General features: G+C 50.0%; 1 protein-coding gene across 2 annotated transcripts in view; it reads left to right on the forward strand.

The window, feature by feature from the left end:
- Positions 1-22,062, forward strand: part of EPB41L1 (erythrocyte membrane protein band 4.1 like 1) — a 135,467-nt gene that overhangs the window by 12,244 nt on the left and 101,161 nt on the right. The window contains exon 1 of one of the 2 annotated variants that reach the window (XM_020897745.2): positions 6,127-6,178. The exons of the other annotated variant lie outside the window; for it this stretch is intronic. The gene's annotated coding sequence lies outside the window, so the exon portion shown is untranslated. Of the gene's footprint in view, positions 1-6,126; positions 6,179-22,062 lie in introns of those variants that run through there. 2 annotated transcript variants of the gene reach the window in all.

Raw genomic sequence — 22,062 nt, forward strand, 5'->3', positions numbered from 1 at the left:
GCAGGCTTCAGTCCATAGGGTCGCAGAGAGTCAGACATGACAGAGTGCATGCACACGCGTGCGTGCGCGTGCACGCACACACACACACTTTTCCTCTATCACCCCACCCCCTTATTTGTTAATTAAAAATATTTATTAAAAAAATTTATTGAGGGACTTCCCTGGTGGTCCAGTGGTTAAGCATCTGCCTCCCAAGGCAAGGGACGTGGGTTCAATCCCTAGTTGGGGAACAAAGGTCCCACATGCGAGGGGGGTAGTTGGGGTGGGTAACTGAGCTGGCCTACCACAAATAGAGAGCCCACCTGCGACAAAGAAAGATCCCACGTGCCACAAGTAAGACCCAACACAGCCAAATAAATATTTTTCAAAAAATTTATTGAGCACCTACTATGTGCCAGTTACCTCCCCTGACCTTATGGAACTTATGCCATCCCCCTCTAGTTGCCCCACACTGGTAGGATGGGAAGGAGGAGGTGGGTGGCTTTACTAACCACCCCTTTCTCCCTTTCACTCCAACCCCTTCCTCTCTATCCACTTACAAGTCCCCCTACCCCAGATGGGACTTTCTGTTGGAACTGCCTCCTGCTGCAGTAGAAACCAGAGTTAATTGTTAAACCTAATAACTGGTGAGAGTTTCGCCCAGTTAGGCTGAAGGGAGGGGGCTGAATGTTAGCTGTGCTCCCCAGGAAACTGGTGGAGCCACCCAGGTTCTTCGGCCCTATCCCTGCCACCCTTTCCCTCTTCTGGAATCTGCCTCCTGGGCCTGCTCCTCCCTCCTCCTGGGGGTGGGGGTGGACTGCCTCTTGGACCCTTTCCCTGGACTCCAGCTGAGGTGACCCTGGGAGGTGAGTACAGGCTCTGGGCCCTAGTCCAGGGGCCTCTGGGTGAGTGTTCTTGGGCAAGATGTCAGGGAGGGCATGGCAGCTAGCCTCGGGGGACCCAACCCAGAGGACAAGCAGCCAGGGGACCTTGCTGGCTTTGCCTCCTGCCGGGTAAGGGTGGGAGGGCAGGAGGGAACAGTACCCTAGTGGCCTAAGCCCCACACACCGGACTACCACCTAATGCAGCCCAAGCTACTTCCTCTCCTTTAACCCTTAACCCCTGTTAGGGGACACTCTCTGGGCTTCCTTAGTGGCTCAGTGGTAGGGAACTCACCTGCCAATGCAGGAGACTTGGGTTAGATCCCTGAGTTGGGGAGATCCCCTGGAGAGGGAAATGGCAACCCACTCCAGTGTTGTTACCTGGAAAATCCCATGGACAGAGGAGCCTGCTGGTCTGCAGTCCATGGGGCTGTAAAGAGTTCAGGCATGACTGAGCAACTGAGCACATATTTTGCCACTAGACTTGCAGAGTGGGGGGATTTAGTGGTAAAGGCTTATTTATTCCTCTAGAAGCCTGTGCCCGAGACCAGGCCCCTGCCAGGCTTTCGGGACAGAGCTTAGGCTTCCGAGTCAGACAGTCTGTGGGTCAAAGCTGAGTGACTTTGGGCTAGTCGACCATCTCTCTGAGCCCCCGTGTCATCCTCGGAGCATGGGCACGCTGATCCCTTTGTCACCTGTGAGTATAAAGGCACCCAAGGTTGATACTAATATCAGGCTCTGTAGGGGGTTGGAATGAGTAAATCCCATTCTGTTGACATTCAACTTTACTTTAGGAGGCCCAGCTCTGGCTTAGGGGCATGAAGGCCACCAGCCCCACCCTCTAGGACTTGACTGTTAGAACTTTGCTGTCCCATGCAGTAGCCACTAGACCCGTGTGGCTACGTAACACTTGAAATGTGGCTAGTGCCCCTGAAGAACTGAATTTGTAATCGTATTTAATTTTAAAATATTTATTTATTTGACTGTGCCGGGTCTTAGTTGAGGTGTGTAGGTATCTTTAGTTGAGGCTTCCGAACTCTTGGTTGCACCATGGAGGATCTAGTGTCCTGACCAGGGATGGAACCTGGACCCCCCTGTATTGGGAGCGTGGTGTCTTAGCCACTGGACCAGCAAGGAGTTCCCAATCTTATTTAATTTTAAATAACTTAAAATTTAACCAGAATACTCCAGTTATTGGAAAACATCTGTGTCTGTTTGTGAACTTAGGTTTGTGAAAACACTTTTTCAATTGTAAAGGTTAAGAGACTCTAAATATCTTATGAAAATTTAGCATCGGGTATACACTGGATTTAGAAGATTTAGTATGAAAAAAAAGATTGTAAAATATTTCAGTAATACTTGGGGTTTTTTTTTTGAGGGGAGGGGCTGCATCGCACGACTTGTGGGATATTAGTTCTTTAATTAGGGATTGAACCAGGGCCCCAAGCAGTGGTAACTCAGAATCCTAACTACTGGACTGCCAGGGGATTCCCTCAAAAATACTTTTGATATTGTTAAATAAATATACCATTAAAATTAATTTTACCCATTCCTTTGTACTGTTTTAAATTTTACTGGTAAATTTTAAATTACATATTTGGCTTGCATTGTATTTTGATTGGATAAAAACTGTTCTAGCCTTAGTGTCGAGTTGGGCATGTCAGAATAATAATACAAAACTGCAAAGATTAGTTACTTGGGGAGGTTTGGGGTGAGAATAAAGGCCAGATATCCCCTTATTCACTGCCCCCCTATATCTGGGTCTACACCCCATGGTGGAATGTTACCCTGAATAACTCCATAGCCTTAAGGATAAGATCAGGACTTCTAGTGTCAAATGAGGAGCCTGTATCTGCGTGGCCATGCTACTCACTTGCTCTGAGTGTGACTTTGGGCAGGTCATTTCACTTGGTTGAACCTTAGTCTATCATTTGTAAATCTAGACTGAGGGTGAGATTTACCTCGTTGATGGAGGGGATTACCTGAGATAGAATCCAGGTACAGCTCTTGTGCCAGCACAGTGCCTGGCACATATGCACAGTCGAGTCTTAGCTGGGACAGTGGTTCCTTCTACTGCTAGTTGTCGGGGCTGTTGCTACTGCTGTTGCATCCATGAGCTTGGATTCGGTTTTTCCTTTGGTCCAGATGGGACAGGGGCCAGAGGGAAAGGAGAAGTTAAAAGAGCTTGAGGGTGGGACTTGGGATGAGCACTGCGGGGATGCTTTGTTCAGTACCTTGGGGGATTGCTAGACTTTGGGGAAGCTCCTTGGTTCTTAGAGTTCCGTTGGTGATCAGGCTGAAGATATGAGCCCATTTTACAGATGAGAAAGGTGAGGGAAAGTGATCAGGCTATATCGTCAGAGGCTGAATGCAAAGCTTCCCATGCCTGTTGTGGAAATATTGGAGCCACTGTTAAGAGGCCCCCTTTGGGGGTTTGTGAGGGCACAACCTGAGCTAGAGTCTGGCATTCATGAGGAATGGTTATGACTAGTCTTCCGTAGCTGGAAGGGATCTCGACACCATTCAGTATACTGTCTCCCTCTTGAGTTAAAGAAACGGAGACCTTTGTGTGTGTGTGTGTGTGTGTGTGTGTGTGTGTGTGTGTGTGTGTGTGACCTCTCCAGGATCGGCCAACAAGCTGGTGGCCAAGCTGGAACTGTGTCTGTTTGTTTAGATCCAGCCCTCGGCTCAGCCCTGGCGGGACGGATGGCCCTGCTTGTCAGCCCCTCCTCTCCTGCCCAGTCCCCAGTGAGGACTGCTGAGAAAGAGGCTTTTGTTTCACCAGCTCCTTCTGGTTTCCTCTCAAGGTAGCTTCATCACCACCCTCACTCCATCTGCCTGGTTTGCATTTGTCCCTGTTCCAGGTTTAAAGGGCTCTGAAATCTGAAGCTTCTGCTTTCTTCTACCATCATGTCTACTTTCTGGATAACTGTAGGGGAGATCAGGGACTTTATCATCAAGAAGGCCTGGGTTCAAATCCCTCTTCTACCATGAGTTCCCTCTATGGCTTTGGTCAAGTCATTTAATGTTTAGTCTCAACATCTTCATCTAAAAAGTAAGTGTTAGTCGCTCAGTTGTGTCCAACTCTCTGGGATCCCATGGACTGTAGCCCCCCAGGCTCCTCTGTCCATGGAATTCTCCAGGCAAGAATACTGGAGTGGGTAGCCATGTCCTTCTCTAGGGGATCTTCCCCACCCAGGGATTGAACCTGGGTCTCTCCCATTGCAGGCAGATTCTTTACCATCTGAGCCACAGGGAGGAACCCAAATGGTGAGTGAGTGTATAACCTGGAGGGTAAAAACCTGAACTCTGGATCTCACTCCTGCATGGATTCTCTAATGGTCCTCAGTGAGTCCTTTCACCTTCTGGGGTCCCAGGGTCCATATCTGGAAATGGTGGCTGCTATCTCCTGGGTTGTTGTGATAAGGAACTGAGATGAGTTCTTCACAGACAGCGTCTCACTGAATCCTCCCTTTAGCCCTGGAAGCGGACGCTCTTACTGCTGTTTTCCAAATGAGGAAACTGAGGCTCAGAGAAGTGACTTGCCCCCGGCCACTTTGTTGGAGAATGGTAAAGCCAGAATTCAAACCAGGTCTGCATGGCTGCAGGAGGTGAAAGTGTTAGTCGCTCAGTCATGTCCAACTCTTTGTGACCCCATGAACTGTAGCCCGCCAGGCTCCTCTGTCCGTGGGATTCTTCAGGCAAGAATACTGGAATGGGTTACTGTACCCTTCTCCAGGGGATCTTCCTGACCCAGGGATCAGCCCAGCTGCAGAGTCCCAGTTTAAACCACTGCACTGCACTGCCTCCCAGGTCCCTTGGTAGCTGATCTCCTGACTGGACTTTGGGAAACAGTAGATGGGGAAACAGGTTGTGAGCTACTGAGTGACAGATGTTATAGCTGCAGTGCCCCTGACCTGAGGCCTCTTGGGTGGGGGAGCAGGAACAAGGCACCTGCTCCTGCTATCTCAACCTCAGCCCATCTGATCCTCCCATTTGCTTGATTCTTATCTTCTATGTGAAGCAGAAACATCTCATCCAACCTGGAGGTAACTGTTCTGAGTGTGTGAATCCAGGGGACCCAAGGTTTCTCCTCCAGTAATTCTGCCCATCGTGTACTAGGCCAGGCCTGCAGTTGGGGCTGAAAGATGATTCAAAAGGGGCTTCAATACCCTGTGAGTGGGGACTTCCCTGGTGGTCCAGTGCTTAAGAATCCACCTTGCAATGCTCTGAGCCCATGCATCACAACAAAAGATCCCACATAATGCGATGAAGATTCCACATGCCACAACGAAGACCCAATGCAGCCAAATAAGTAAATATTAAAAAAAAAAAGACAAAACTGAATGAATTAGCCCAGAACAGGATATTAATGCTATAAAGACCTTAGGGACCCTTGAGTCCAACCATGTTTATTTTACAGATGGGGAAACTGAGGTAAGGATAGACCAAGTTGAAAGAACAATGGCTATGTTTTGTCCCGGGTGGAGACCAGGGGACTGCTGTGAAAGGGGTACCTGAGGAGTAGGCAGCCCTCTGTCTTCCTTATCCCCCCAGATCTGGTCCACCAATAATTTCTGGGAATGCATGTGTGCGTGTGTGCTCAGTTGCTTCAGTCTTAATCCGACTCTTTGCGACCTTATGGACTGTAGCCTGCCAGGCTCCTCTGTCCATGGGATTCTCCAGGCAAGAATATTGGAGTGGGATGCCATTTTCTCCTCCAGGGGATCTTCCCAACCCGGAGATTGAGCCCAAGTCTCTTAGGTCTCCTGCATTGGCAGGCAGGTTCTTTACCACTAGCGCTACCTGGGAAGGTCATTTCTGGGGATACCACTGCTCAAAGAGCTCTGGAATCCAGCCACTGGGTTCCAGGTCTGCTGTCCCCACCCCAGCCTGGGTCCTTATCATGTGCCCCCAGACAACCACAGCAGCCTCCAACTCACACGCTTAAAGCTACTCTTGCCTGTTTTCAGTCCATTTTCAACCCTGCAGGTCAATGGTTTCCCGCTTGCTCTTAGACTCTCGAGACTGAATTCTTTACCTTACCCTTCGAGGCCTTTCCTGGCCTGGCCCCTGCAGGCTGCTCCAGTTTCATATTTATTACTTTCCCTTTGGCTCTGCAGAGTCACACGGGCCTTTCTGTGTAACAGGTTCAGCAACTTCCTAAAGGTTCCTCAGAGAGTCAAATGCCAGCCTCTCAGTTTCCAACTCCATGCTGGGTCCTCGCACTCAGCTCGGAGGCGCTAACACTGTCTGCTCCTTCTAGGTGCCTGACTTGCTGTCCTTCCGCCCGGGGAGCTGGTGTGGTCGGAGCCTGGGTGAGTGTTCCAGAGGCCCAGCCTCCTCTGCTCAGGTTGGACAAATTGACCTTTCAACCCTCAGGCTATTTTAATGTATTTTACTGCTGGGGAGGTGGGAGTGTTTGTCTAGGCCACAGATTCCCGGTGGGCTTGAAAAATGGGGGGCAGTGTTGAGAGTTCTCTCTGGTTTGGGCTTGTTTTGAGGAAGGGACTGAAATGGGTATTCGTTAAGTGCCTCTGTGTTTTGCAGCATGCTTTGCCCAAACTGCTAGTCCATCCACCATGCCTGGGGGCGAGTGACCTTGGACCCAGAAGCCAGATCCGCTGACCTGAGGCCCTGGTTTTCTTTTGCTTAACTGCTCGCTCGGAGTTTGTAGACTAGATTCAGAAGGGAGTGTTTTCATTCTGGTTCTGCCACTGATTCCTACGTGACCTTGGGCAGCTGCCTCCCTCTCTGTTGGCCTTGGGGTCATATATACATTGTCAGGGTAGGGCAGAGGAGGAGTCAGGGTGAAAGAGTTGCTTTCAAATCTTCCAGCAGTGAAATCTCCTTTTCAAGTGAACCCCAAAGAATCTCACTGTACAATACAGTATAGGAGTTGCAGCCATGGTCAAAGTTGGGGTGAGCCTGGGGGACTCTTAACTGGCTAATTCCTTAGCCTCTAGCAACCCTCCGACAATGCCATGGAACTGTCCTGAGCTCTCTGCAAGATATTTCACAAACCACTGGTCTGGGGCGTGTCAGAGCCCCTTTCCATCTCCTGGTGACTCTGGCAGGGTGAGGCCGTGGAGAGGGAACTGAGCCAAGAAGTTATACTGGTTGGGGAGATTGCGAAGTAATAGGCAGATGTCATTGTGGGGTTATTAGTAAGGTGCAACTGTCAGGGTTGTGATGTTGTCATTCTAGAATCCTCTGTTTTCTTTTTGTGTTTTCTGGCCTTGCACATGCACATGCAGGATCATAGTTCCCCAACTGGGGATCAGACCCATGCCTCCTACAGTGGAAGCGTGGAGTCCTAACCACTGGACCACCAGGGACGTCCCACTCTGGTTTTGATTTTTGATTAGATGTGAGGCACCTTTGTACCCTAGGGGAACTCCTGTGTGTGTGTGTGTGTGTGTCAGTATGTGTGTAGGCAGCAGCGGCTGTGCGTGTTGAGGTGGGGCTGGGCAGACCAGGGCAGGTAGAATAAATGCCACGCAGAGCTGGGAGCATGTTGCTCCCAGGGGTGGCAGGGATTCAGGTGGCTTTAGCTCCAGTTGAAAGGAATGATTTGGCTCTTTCCGGCCAGCTCACGGGCCCCATGGAGGTCTCTGGGCAGGAAGCACTGGGAACAAGGAATCCTCTGTCTGCAGTCACAGCACAGCTTGGACAGAGGAGGTGGATTACGAGTTCCCAGGAGGCGGCCTGCTGGGCTTTGCCTGACATTTGGGCAAATGGGTGGGAAGAAGGGGAACTGAGTGTATGTGTGTATGGTGGAGAGGAAGGTCGAGTTTGGTTCATAACATTTATTACACAGGTTCCTTGAGCTTCTGGAAGCCCTCTAAGGAGCCAGGTTCAGAGGCAGGCGATCCTGGAGGGGTCAGAGCTGAGAAATGTGAGATTCTAGAACCAGATGGCGCTAGCGGTAAAGAACGTGCCTGCCAATGCAGGAGATGCAAGAATCTTGGGTTTGATCCCTGGGTGAGGAAGATCCCCTGGAGGAGGAAATGGCAACCCACTCCAGTATTCTTGCCTGAAGAATCCCATGGACAGAGGAGCCTGGCAGGCTCTGTTCCATGGGGTCGCAGAGTTGGACATGACTGAAGTGACTTAGCACGCACGTACTAGAAGATATTAACCACCATCAGTTTACCAGAGGACACAGGAAGTGTGAGAGATGATAGATTTTCACAGGCAGCCTGGTGCCTGTGGTGCAGTGGAATTCATTCCGCCTGCGAGTCCAGAGCCCTGCCTGCATTCAAGTCTTTGCTCTGACAGAGCAAGTCAGCTCTGTGACCTTGGTCTTATCACTTCCCCATTCTGGGCCTCGCTTTTCTGTTTTGGAGAATGGAGATAGACACATCAGCCTCAGTTACCTCTTTTTTTTTTCTTAGTTACCTCTTAATGCTCTTTTGAGCATCCATTAGAATCAGGTATTTCACATCTTTGGAGGCAGCAGAATCCCAATACATAAGCATTTGAAACAGAACCACTGTGGTTGAATTTGCAGCAGTTACCTAGAATCTTGTTGCCCTCCTCACTGCCCTTTGTTCCATGGGTGTTTTTGTTTCTCTTTTGGCTACGCTGGGTCTTCGCTGTGGCATGCCAGCTTTCTCCAGTTGTGGTGCTCAGGCGTAGTTGCCCTGCAGCCTGTGGGATCTTAGTTCCCTGACCAGGGATTGAACCCACGTCCTCTTCATTGGAAGGCAGACTCTTAACCACTGGGCCACCAGGAAAGTCTCTCCATGGGTGTTCTTGGAGGTGCCTCTGCAGGCTCCCAGGGCTCTGGGAGGCAGTGTCTGAAGACCACGGGATCAGGATGATTCTTGAGAACATGCTTTGCAGACTGTCCTTTGTAGCCCAGATGACAAAGATTGTGCTGGAACACACAGGAGCAGACTCAATACTGCTGCTGCCCTGCCTTGCCCATGGCCAGCTCAGACTGCGTCTTGGTTAGGGCCTCTATAATTGGACCTGGCTTTTTCAGAAACAAGTGACAAAAGGTCTATTCAAAGTGACTTAAACCAGAAAAGGACTTGAATGGTTCCTGAGCAGTTCATGAAATTGTAGGATGAGAAACCAGGGAGATGCTCCATCTGTCTCCATCACAGCTTGTCTCGCCTCTCTGTCCTTCTGAGGAACTGGCTGTCCACTGCCCTAGCTTAGCCAGCCAAACAGAAAGCTGTTGTTCAGTCACTCAGTCATGTCCGACTCTCTGGGACCCCGTGGACTGCAGCACATCAGGCCTCCCTATCCTGCACTATCTGCTGGTTTGCTCAAACTCATGTCTATTGAGTCAGTGATGCCATCCTACCATCTCATCCTCTGTTGTCACTTCTCCTGTCCTGAATGTTTCCCAGCCTCAGTGAGAGTGAAAGCTGCTCAGTCGTGTCTGACTCTTTGTGACCCCATGGACTATACAGTGCTTGGAATTCTCCGGGCCAGGATACTGGAGTGGGTAGCCTTTCCCTTTTCCAGGGGATCTTCCCAACCCAGGGATCAAACCCAGGTCTCCCTCATTGCAGGCAGATTCTTTACCAGCTGAGCTACAAGGGAAGCCCTCCCAGCCTCAGGGTCTTTTCCAATGAGTAGGTTCTTCACATCAGGTGGCCAAAGTATTGAAGCTTCAGCTTCAGCATTAGTCCTTCCAATGAATATTCAGGGTTGATTTCCTTTAGGATTGACTGGTTGGATCTCTTTGCAGTCCAAGAGACTCTCAAGAGCCTTCTCTAGCACCACAATTCGAAAGCATCAATTCTTTAGTGCTCAGCCTTCTTTATGGTCCAACTCTCACATCTGTACATGATTACTGGGAAAACTATAACTTTGACTATGTGGACCTTTGTCATCAAAGTGATGTCTCTGCTTTTTAATACACTGTTTAGGTTTATCATAGCTTTTCTTCCAAAGAGCAAGCGTCATTTAATTTCAAGGCTTCAGTCACCATCTGCAGTGATTTTGGAGCCCAAGAAAATAAAGTCTGTCACTGTTTCCAGTTTTTCCCCATCTATTTGCCATGGAGTTATGGGACCAGATGCCATGATCTTAGTTTTTGAATGATCATAGTTTTTCTACTAGGATCTATATATCAACCCAAGGGAAGGATTCTGATTGGTTCAGTCATTGTTGCTAGGGGATAGTGCCATTCCCTGTAGTGGCCAGGCCTGGGTCAAGTGCCTACTTGTATAGCAAATGGAGGAGCAGAGCTCTTAACAGAAGAAGAAGGAGTGGAAGGCCGCTAGGCAGACAGAGACATGAGAACATACGAGTATGTTTGTGGAGTCTTGGGTTATAGGAGAATGAGAAGCTTATAGGCCTGCAAGGAACCATAACCCCTCCTCTTCAGTGACAGGAATACAAATATCAACAATGAAAACAATCCTTATTGACTTACTCTCCTTACGATGAGCACATTCTCTTCCCTTTCTTTTCTTTTTAGTATTTATTTATTTGGCTGCACTGAGTCTTAGTTATAGCACGTGAGATCTTCAATTTTCACTGTGGCATGAGGGATCTTTAGTTGTGGCATGTGAACTTTTAGTTGCAATGTGTGGGATCTAGTTCCCTGACCAAGGATTTAATCTGGGCCCCCTGCATTGGGAGTGGGGAGTCTTAGCCACTGGACTACCAGGGAAGTCCCTCTATTGCTTTTCATGTGTAATTTCATTTAATCCTCCAGGTGATCCTTTGGGTAGGTACAATTACTCTCCCCATTTAATAGATGGGAAAACCAAGGCACAGCTAGTGAAGGTCATATACTGAGTAAGAGGAGGAGCTCGGGTTCAAGTTCAAGGAGTCTGGCTTCAGAGTCCACCCTTTGATCCCTGTGTCCACTGCTTCTGATCAGAAGTTCAAGTGGATTCTATGTCTACTTGCGTGCTGCCCCGTGACACAGCCTGTGTCCTGCAGAGGCAGCCAAGCCCAGGTTACTCTCTACTCTGCCACTGAGAAAGGCTTCCTCAGGGTGCACGCAGATCCACCGGCACAGAAATCCACTGGTATACGGTACTGTGGGCTTCCCCGGTGGCTTAGTCAGTAAAGAATCTGCCCGCAATTCGGGAGACCCAGATTCAATCTCTGGGTTGGGAATATCCCCTGGAGGAGGAAATGGCAACCCACCCTAGTATTCTTGCCTGGAAAATTCCATGGACAGAGGATCCTGGCAGGCTACAGTCCATGGGGTTACAAAGAGCCAGACACGACTGAGTGACTAAGCACACATACGATTTTGTGGTAGGTCTTTCAGGAGATATAAAGCAAAATCATTCATGAACCTACCTGAAAGGTCACCATAGCAAATAAGTCACGTTCCCAAGCTCTCATGCTGTGCCAGGCTCTGTCCTGAGCACTGAATGGTCATTGTCTCATGTAATTGCACCAACAACTCTGTGGAATAGGTGTGATTATTCTCACCATTTTTCCAGAGGAAACTGAGGCTCAGAGAGGAGAAGTGACTGTCCCACGATCAGGTGGCTAACAAGTGGCAGAGGTGGTGTTTGAGTTCACATCTGTGAGCTCCATGCCCCCCAGAGGGGAAATCAAAGTGTGCAGGTGTGGCCGAGACACAGCCAAGAGTGCAGATGACCGTTTGAGAGGGATGGGGAACTGACAGCCAGGGGAAAGGGGCGGCCTGGGGCCCAGCAGCTGGGATGTGCTTCCTGGAGAAGGCATTGGCTCTAGGCCTTGGAAGGGGCTGGTTTGGGGCAGTGGGTTCAGGGAGGGCTCTCCAGGGGAGGGAGCTGCTTGGGAATAGGCACTGGAAGAGAGAAGCTGGAGTGGTTCAGTCTGGCCAGAACTAAAGAGCTGGGGTGGGGCAGGGAAGTTAGCCATCTTTCGGGCTTCACAGAAGGACCCTCCCCACCCCGCATTCCGTGTTATTCTCTTCAGACACGTGAAGAGGTTTGATCATCTCCAGTTGCACCTGGGTGCCCAGGTCCCTTACCTTTTCTCCCAGGCGCCATGTAGAGGGTGGAAAAGGCCATGTGGGCACCGATAGATGTCAGTCCTTCATTCCTGGGGGCAAATGATGGGAAGAGTGCTCCCCTGCAGTCCTTGGCTCAGAGGAGAGGCTTCCTTCCAGGCAGAACGAGCTCAAGGAACCAGGACTGTTTCTGCAAAGAGCCTTGTGAGCAGTAGGGCTCTCCGTCCCCTCCCCAGGCAGCAGGCTGCAGCATGGACCTCTATCCCATGGACAGGCCCCTCTCCTTCCCCCTGCCCCTTCCACACACTGCAGATCTCATCCACCTTGTCAGCAGATGGACTACGCCCTCAGAGCCTGGTCTCTGTCCTGAAAGTGCCTTCAGATTTTTTCTTCAAATAACTCAGGTGGAAAATTGGAGGAAGATGATGTTGTTACCAGGAGCCTCCCAGGTTTCAAAGGATAGGAGAATGACAGGCACGTTTATTGAACTGGACTCATGGTGTGTCAGAGGCTTTATCACCCCCATTTACAGAGGAAGAAAATGACACAGCTACAGTTGTCACATGAAAGGTGACATCATTGGTTTTTGCAGGAGGGATGGAGTTGGGGGAGACTCAACAGGACACCCCTCCCCTGCCCGACCACCAACAGCTTCCTCCCTGCTCTCATCCAGCGACTCCTATTATCTCAATGGCTCAGAAATGCTGGTTCTGGCTCCCCTTTCTGCCCCCCAGCCTCTTCCCGATGTGAATACAGACTGTTTTCCCTGGCTTGCTGTTTGCCTGAGAGCTAGAGGGGCTGTCTTGGGGAGGGGGGCCAGGCTTCACAAATGTCATCCAGACAGGACACAGATGTTCAGCATTTCTTCTGTGGCCTGTCTTGTCTCTGGGATCCCTGGATTTCTCCGACCATTCTTGGAGGGATTCCAGCATTTCTCTAGGGGCAACAGAGGTGGAGAAGGGCGGGGGAATTCTTTCATGGGGTGGGACTAGGACTTTTCTGTTCATCATTTCTATTCAGGATTTTCCCCATAATCCTAAAAGGGAAAGCACAGAGGACATAATTATCCCGATTCTGTGGATGGATTCGTTAAGGCTCAGAGAAGGTAAGTGACTTCTCCAAGGTCACACAGCTAATGAGTGTCAGAGCAGAAATAGAAGACAGAAACCAGTGTCTAGAATCCTGATCTTTCTTCCTGTTGCCCAGTGCTGATGGCTCTAAGGACTGCTTCTGGGACTCCCTTTTTGGCCCAGAATGTGGGAGTCATGTCCCCAGTTCACACATTCCCAAGCTTCCTAAGGCCCCAGGAAAAAAACCTTCCTCACCAGTTCTAAATCTCAGCATTCCCTAGCCCAGCCCCAGACTGCTGTTCTTGCCGATCTCCACTGACATAAGAGGTTGGCCTTTTTCTTCTGAAAAGGTGGAAGAGATTAGCCATTTGTTAGAAGGGATCCCTCTGTGAGGTGTGGGAGGCTCATGTTTCAGCCGGCAGATGGGGAAACTGAGGCCAGGGGCCTAAAGAATCGCCGCATTCAGAGCAGCTAGAGAGGCAAGGCTAGGAAAAGACTTGGGCTTGGGCTGGCTTCATGCAGTGGGCCCCTTTCCCAGACAATCCACAACTTTGTTTCACTAAGTGGGACACAGTGTCCGTTGAGTGTTTACATTTTGCTCCACTTCTGCCACAGAGAAATTCTTCCTAGGGGCACCCTGGCCTTTCCCAGAAAAGGGGCATCTGGGCCAAACCAGGGAGGAGCTCTGTGTTCCTAGGAGCATTGGGGGCTACAGCTTGGGGCTTGCTAAGAATAACCAGGATTCTGGAATTAGTGGTGATGGTGGCACAACCCTATGAATACAGCATGGGCACCGTCTTTACCTCCTGACCTCCCTGGATTGGGAGAGTGCTTAGACTGACCTCCTGGGCTTTATGTGGTCCTGGGGCAGCTGTGTTGGCCTCTAGAACTCTTTACTGACCAAGGTAGTTTCCTCGTTTGCTAAACTGGGAACTAAGACTAGGAAAGTGGTGGCAAAGGCCCTGGATGCAAAGGTGGGATTGGGCAGGGGGTGGGGACAGCGTTAGAAAACTAGAAGAGCAGACACTGCTTTCTTCTCTTTTTCTTTGTTTTTTGGCTGTGCTGGTTCTTCGTTGAGGAGCATGGGCTTGTTCTAGTTGAGGCATGTGAGGGCTTCTCTAGTTGCGGCACACAGATTAGTGGCCCTGTGGCCTGTGGGATCTTAGTTCTCTGACCAGAGATTGAACCTAAGTCCCTTGCATTGGAAGGTGGATTCTTAACCACTGGATCACCAAGGAAGTCCCCACACTGCTTTTTTTCATATGTGTGTCTCACATATGCAGAGGTCTTGGGAAAGGTTTGAATGAATGACCTGGGCAGGTCTCTTTCCCTCTCCGGGCTGCAGTTTCCCCCACTGGATCCACTCTCCCGAGTCCTTTATATTCCTACTATTCTATGATTGGTGACCTAAAATACATGGTTGACAAGATTTCCTGGAGGTCAGTTGCCTCATTTGTCAAACAGGGAGGACAGAATCAGCCAGTCCTACCCATGTCAGGGGTTCCTGCTGCAAGGGTCAGGGAAGTGATCATATCACTTTGGGCCACAACAGGCTTTTGTAAATGGGGAGTAGCTTTAACAAGGCAATAGGCTCCCACCAGGTGGTAGAATGAGCTGGAACTCCAGACTAAAATAGACTTGGGTGTAGACCCCTGCTCCACCACCTACTGTGTGAATTTCAATGAGATACTTCATTGCTGTGTGCCTAAGCTTTGCCATCTGTAAAATGGACCCAATAATAGTTGTCACTTCAGAGGTTATGGAGCTGAAATGGGAGAAAGTAGGCAACAAGCAGAGGACTGTGCCCGCGATACAGTCACGTGTCTCATAACTGATGTGTTATGTGTTAGTCGCTCAGTCGTGTCTGACTCTTTTGCAACCCCATGGACTGTAGCCCACCCAGCTCCTCTGTCCATGGGATTCTCCAGACAAGAATACTGGAGTGGGTTGCCATTTTCAACTGATAGGTGTTAATTATTGTTGGTGGCCATAATGATGATGATCACTAACATTTAGAGGTTGGAATTCTCTATGACAAACCTAGACAGTGTGTTAAAAAGCAAAGACATCATTTTGCCAACAAAGTTCCATATAGTCAAGGCTATGGTCTTTCTAGTAGTCAGGTACTGATGTAAGAACTGGACCATAAAGAAGGTTGAGTGCCAAAGAATTGATGCTTTCGAACTGTAGTACTGGATAAGACTCTTGAGAGTCCCTTGGACAGTAAGGGGACCAGACCAGTCAACCTTAAAGGAAATCAACGCTGAATACTCATTGGAAGTACTGATGCTAAAGCTGAAGTTCCAATACGTTGGCCACCTGATACGAACCACCAACTCATTGGAAAAGACCCTGATGCTGGAAAAGAGTGAAGGCAGAAGAAGAGAGTGAAAGAGTATGAGATGGTTGGATGGCACTACTGATTCAATGGACATGAACTTTGGCAAACTCTGGGAGATAGTGAAGGACAGGGAAGCCTGGTGTGCTGCCATCCATAGGGTCGCAAAGAATCGGGCACGACTTGGCAACTGAACAACAAAGTTCTCTGGTGGCCAGTGAGGCTAGTGATGGCAATATTATTGTTATGAATAATCTCTTATATCTCTTTGACACTTTACAGAAAGCATATTCACATCCATCACTGTATATGACTTGCAGAGCATTCCCTAAGGGAGGGCAGGGAGGCATCACCATCTCCATTTTACAAATGCGGTTGTGAGTCTTAGGAGAAGTGGCTTGCCCCTGGTTTCAGCTCAGGTCCTCACTCTTTAGGAGCTCAACTCCTGGCCAGAGGTGCTGTGAGGATCAGCCTCTGGGTCTGGCAGCACCGACTGGCAAGTGGGAGATGACTGTTACTGACACTGATTTTCAGCCTGTAAGTTTTGGAGAGTGAGGGAGCAGGTGACCGAATAAACGACAGAGTGGCTGGCTTGGTGGCCTTACCAAGTCACAGGAACATGCACACAAGACTTCAGGTCCATACATTCAAGGTGACTGGGGGAGACTTGTCTTGCTTTGGGGCCCAGGGTTTCTGAAGCTGTGGGCCCACAGTATCCCTGCTTGTTCTACAAAACCTGCTTGGATCCTGAGCTTTTTCTGCCTTTCTCTGCTATTTCCTGCTCTGCCACCCCCAGCTCTACTCCCACCCTCAGTGCTTGGGCCTCGGAATGGATTCTGCCTCCAGTCGCTCCTCCATTGAGTCTTTTTTTTTGTTGTTGTTGTTTTTAGCAGTACTGCATGACTTGTGGGATCTCAGTTTCCTGACCAGGGATTGCACCCAGGCTCTTGGCTGTGTCAGCATGGAGTCTTAACCACTAGACTGCCTGGGAACTCCCCTCCACTGAGCCTTGAGCTGGTCAGCCAGTTTGCACTGAATTCATACTGTCACGAATTCATGCATGGACCCACATGCTGGGACACAGAAGTGAATTCAGCAGGTACACACGTGATCTGTATTGAACGGCAGAACTTTGAACCAGTTTCTGGTGGTTTCCAAGCAGTGGCGAGGAAGGTGTCTCTAGGTGCCTCCGTGGGATACATGATTTTGAATTTGGGAAATCGTCTGTGCTGTAGGAGATGGCAGGTGCTGGAAGCCCTGGGCTGGGGGTCAGGTCTGGGCGGAGGTTCCGCCTCTGCCGCGGCCTTGCTGTGTGACCTTGGCCTGGTCCCTGCCTCTCCCTGGGCCTCCTCCTCCCCATCTACCAAGGGAGGGGATTGGTTGAGATATGAGAATTTGTTGTTGTTGTTCAGTCCCTAAGTTGTGTCCAACTCTTTGCAACCCCATGGGCTGCAGCACACCAGGCTTCCCTGTCCTCCCCAAGTTTGCTCAAGTTCATGTCCCTTGAGTCAGTGATGCTATCTAACCATCTCATTATCTCCTTTTGCCTTCAGTTGAGATATGAGGATAGTCCCTGACATTTGTGGGGCGCCTGCCTGACCCATGTATCCCAAGATCAAAGGCCCAGACTGATGTCGGGGGTCCTTCTTGCTGAGAGGGTGACTTCTGGGTCTTACAGGCCTTGAGAGTGGTTTCTGAACTGGGTTCTGAGCACTTGGGAGAAGTTGATAGAATCATCAATTCCCCCATACTCTGCCGGGTGGGCCGCACTACCCTGACTGGCACTAGTGCTGACAGAAGAGGTTCCAGCCAGGTGGCCCCGGACACAGAGGCCAGCCCTGTCCGGGGGGGGGCCTGCACACTAGCGGGGGTAACCTCTTATGTTTTCCTTTGGGCAGGAGGTGGTGAGGGGTACAGTGGTGGGGGGGGCGGTGAGAGCAAAGTTTCAAGGCTCCCTGAAACGATGGAGTTGACCTAGTGACCCCACGGGAAAGGCAGCAAGACTGAAGCCCCAGAGGGCAGGTTTTCCCAGGTCCACAAGAGTCTCAGGGGTACAGAGCAGAGTCAAGTGTCAAGAGTCCCAGAGCCACCTAGGCGTGCCCGTCTCCTGACCTCCACCCCCTACAGTCATGACTTGCGTCAGCTATCTCCTGGCACTTGGTCACTGCCGTTGTGGGGAGGGCAGGGTGTCCCTTGAGAGCATGTGTGTCCCCGACAAGGCCAAGAGTGGCGGGACTTGATCCTGGTGGCTGTGGCTGGGAGGGGAGATGTGTTTGTGCATCATAGTTGTCACGTTTCCCTGCCTCCTGTCCTCCCAGGTAAGTTCCTGGGTCTCTTGTCCTGGTGGCTCTGACAGCTGACATTTCAGTGTCCGGAGCGGGGGTGGGGGAAGCAGAGGGCAGGGCTTTGTGCCAGATGGCCAGCTGTGGCTGATTCTGGGTGACAGACCGGTTCACTGCTGGCCCCGGGGCAGTGCCCATGTGGCCTGGCTGGCAGGTCTCAGAGGAGCTGTTCTGTCCTCCCTGTCTCTTAGCTTGCTCTTTTATTGACTGTGCTGCGGGCCATGTGGGATCTTAGCTCCTCAGCCAGGGATGGAACCCCGGCCCCCTGCATTGGAAGCGCAGAGTCCTAACCGTGGACCTCCAGGGAAGCCACCGTGGCCCTTAGCTCTTGGTGTCCGCAGCCTACTTTGCCTCTCTGACTCTGTGCCCTGCCACTTGCCCGGGCACAGGCACTGGTTTGGCAGGTTTTGCTGCACCCACAAGCAGTGGGAGGGCTGGGAGCTGGAGAGGGGCAGGCGGAAGGAGGCAGGGCTGCCCTGTCCTTGCCTCCCTCCCCCGACACCCCAAGGCCAGCCTCACCTTTGTCCCCATGGCCGTCTTTCTCAAGGGAGGCTGCGTGGGGAGCTCATGGCTGGGACTCTTGGTTCTAGCTCCATCGCTTACTCAGCATGTGAACGTGGGCACATCCTTTTCTCTTCTTGAACCTCAGTGTCTTCATCGGTACAGCAGGGTTTTCAGCTCCGTAATCCTCAAACAGCTTCGTACTATGATTCTAGTCCTAGCTCCGCCGTGTTCTCTCTGCCCTTAGGCAAGTCATAGCATACCAAGTGACTCCAGTTCTGAGGGACAGAATGAGGGCCGCAAGCCTTGCTTGCTTCCTGGGGACGGTGATAGGATCAGCTAACATGCTAGCAAGTAGCCTGTCTCCGTCCGAAGGGTTTTTCTCTCTATAATCTGGCCTGCTCTTATCAGGCTCAAGCAGAAGGAGAGAGTGTACCTAGAGGGGGGCTTACTCCAGCTGCTGCCATCCTGAGCCCGGGTCGTTTACTTCTCTCTGTTGATTTAGCAAATCCTTCCCTACCCCAGGACCTGCAGATGGTGACTGCAGCCATGACATTAAAAAAAGCTTGCTCCTTGGAAGAAAAGCTATGATCCACCTAGACAGCACATTAAAAAGCAGAGACATTACTTTGCTGACAAAGGTCCATCTAGTCAAAGCTGTGGTTTTTCCAGTAGTCATGTATGGATGTGAGAGTTGGACTGTAAAGAAAGCTGAGTTGGACTATAAAGAAAGCAGATGCTTTTGAACTGTGGTGTTGGAGAAGACTCTTGAGAGTCCCTTGGACTGCAAGGAGATCCAATGAGTCCATCCTAAAGGAAATCAGTCCTTAATAGTCATTGGAAGGACTGATGCTGAAGCTGAAACTCCAATACTTTGGCCACCTGATGCAAAGAACAGACTCATTGGAAAAGACCCTGATGCTGGGAAAGATTGGAGGCAGGAGAAGGGAATGATAGAGGACAAGATGGTTGGATGGCATTACCGACTCGATGGTCATGAGTTTGAGCAAGCTCTGGGAATTGGTGATGGATAGGGAAGCCTGGTGTGCTGTAGTCCATGGGGTTGCAAAGAGTTGGACTCAACTGAGCAACTGAACTGAACTGAACTGATTCTTTCTGCTTTGAATTCTCTTTCCCTGGCTTTTTGCTGTCTGAGATCCTTCTCTTTCTTTACAGCTTGGTTTGGTTAGATACCTCCCTCCCTAGCCCCACTGCACTACTCTCTACCTCATGATTCTTCATAATGCTTATCACAGTTTGTAACCATTCATCTTTTATTATATTTAAAAAACATTTATTTATTTATTTGACTGCATCCGGTCTTAATTGTGGCCTGAGGGATCTTGGTTGTGGTACCTGGGCGTCTCTCTAGTTAAGGTTCTGGCTCAGTAGTTGCGGCGCTCAGACTTAGTTGCCCTGTGGCATGTAGGATCTTAGTTCTGCAACCTGTGTCCCCTGCTTTGGAAGGCGAATTCTTAACCACTGGGTCACCAGGGAAATCTGTCTTCTATTTTTAACCTCATGTTCGTTCCACATTGCAGAGCACTTAAAAGATGTTAAGTAGGTATGTATTGGATAAATGAATGAATGAATTTTAGGGAAGCATGATGCTAGTTAAGTGTTTGGCTCAGGGCATGACCCTTAGGAGGTGCTTAGTAAATGGCAACTTTTAGTGAGGACCAGCCTGGCAGGGGTGGTAAATACCAGTGTATGGTGGTTAAAACACACATGCATGGGGCAGGGATGCAGTGAGAAATTAAGGTTGAAAAGATGAGCTGGTACCAGATTGTGGTGGTCCCTTGATCCTAAGCCAAAGAGTTTTGACTTCCTGAAAGACATTCCTGAGAGTCACTGATGGGCCAGTAATTTTAATTCCAGAGCTCTGCTCCTGAGCTAGGGCCTCAGACTCTGCATACTTGAAGAGGTTGTGCTGTGTGGTTGTGGGAATGCAGGGTTGGAGGCAAACTCAGGAAGGAACAGGCTGGCCCTCCCCAGAGGCGTTCTGAGGCAGATTATTCCCAAAGGCCCGGAAAGAAGAGGAGCTACTGGGGACGAACTGTTTTCTGTTCCCCATCATAGTGGCACTGTTCCTGGTTGGGAGTGGGGCGCAGAGGATTGGGGCCACCTAAGAGTCAGATTTGCCGACAAATGTTCGTATAGTCAAAGCTATGGTTTTTCCAATAGTCGTATACATATGAGAGCTGGACCATAAAGAAGGCTGAGTGCCGAAGAATTGATACTTTTGAACTGTGGTGCTGGAGAAGACTCTTGAGAGTCCCTTGGACAGCAAGATCAAACCAGTCCATCCTAAAGGAAATCAACCCGGATATTCACTTGGAAGGACTGATGCTGAAGCTGAAGCTCCAATACTCTGGCCACCTGATGTGAAGAGCTGACTCATTGGAAAAGACTCTGATGCTGGGAAAGACTGAGGGCAAGAGGAGAAGGGGATGACAGAGGATGAGATGATTGGATGACATCACTGGTTCAATGAACATGAATTTGAGCAAACTCCAGGAGATGGTGAAGGACAGGGAAGCCTGGTGTGCTGCAGTTCATGGGGTGGCAAAGAGTCAGACATGACTGAACAACTGAACAAAAGCAGAGTCAGATATATGGATTTCTATTCTAGCTCCTCCCCTTGTCAACCATTTGACTTCTTCCAGCTTCATTCACATCTCAGATCCCACTTCTCTTTACCCGTAAAGAGGCTGCGTTAAGCACCTGCCTCATAGGGTCTTGGTGAGGATAAATGAAGTAGGGACTGCAAAGGGCTTAGCAGAGAGCCTGGTGTGCACTGAGCTCTCAGGAAAGTCAGCTGTTGTCTCCATCCAACGTTGGGGGCTTCAGAAAGGGCATTCCAAACAGAGGGAACCACGAATGCAAAGAAAAAAACACAGAGATGTGAAACAGGAGGGTGCTTTGGAGTGGCGGAAGTTTGCTGTGCATGCTGGGGACAACAAGAAAATCAAAGGAGACCACAGACAGGCTCAGATCCTGCAGCACATGGGCCAGGAGTTGCATCTTGTCCGGTTGGCGATGAGGGCCACTGCAGGGTGATGGGTTAGGAATGATGTGATCTGATTACTGGAGGCGGGAGGATGGGATGGAAGGGCAAAGCTGCAGCCCAGATGTCAGTGGGCAGGCTGTTGGGTGGCCCCGGTGAGAAACGATGGGTGCCTGGAAGGACAGAAGGGAACAGATAAGAGAGTGGGTGATGAGGAGGGGTAGACAAAGCGCAGGGACTGGTGGGTGTGGGGCAGTGAGGGGAGGGAAGCAGCCGTATCCTGGAGGGCTGCAGGGTTTCTTTCTTTTCGGTGGGATCCTAGTTCCCCGACCAGGGATTGAACCTGAGCCCTCTACAGTAAAAGCTTGGAATCCTAACCACTGAACCTCCAGGGAATGACCTTTTCTATCTTTTTTTCTTAGTTTTTTTTTGTTAGGTGCTTGAGGGATCATAGAGATGAAAGCATAGTGAATGCACATAGGTTTGCATGTCAATAGTTCGACTTTGATGAGAATTAAGAAGCTTCCTGAAAAACCTCTCTTTTTGTTCTGACTCTCTATGTGGAAAGTCTTCCTGGAATCTCTGAATAATTGACTCCTCCCTGAGCGACAAGGGATCCTTCTGTTGGGACACTGCACATACTTGTCCTTGCTGGGCTGGAGTCTGGATGAGGGAACGGGGATGTTCTGGCTTGGCCTGGAGGTGACTGAGCTGGAGGTTATATTTGGAAGCTATTTGCAGAGTCCATCAGTTTTCTTGTGATTTTTCTTTCATCTTCTCAAAGTGTGTACAAAGAGACAATTCCAGTGGATGGGTATGTTTTATTTATTTCCAGACTCTGGACCAAGGGCCAGGCAACCTTGCTTTCTTTGTGTTCTTTTAACATTTATATTAATCTATTTGTTTGGCTGTGCCTAGTCTTAGTTGCGGCATGTGGGATCTAGTTCCCTGACTAGAAATCGAACCTGGGCCCCCAGCATTGGGAGCTTGGAGTCTTTGCCACTGGACCACCAGGGAAGT

This window comes from Odocoileus virginianus, chromosome 9 (genome assembly GCF_023699985.2).
Source record: "Odocoileus virginianus isolate 20LAN1187 ecotype Illinois chromosome 9, Ovbor_1.2, whole genome shotgun sequence".
In the NCBI taxonomy this organism is placed as follows: Eukaryota; Metazoa; Chordata; class Mammalia; order Artiodactyla; family Cervidae; genus Odocoileus; species Odocoileus virginianus.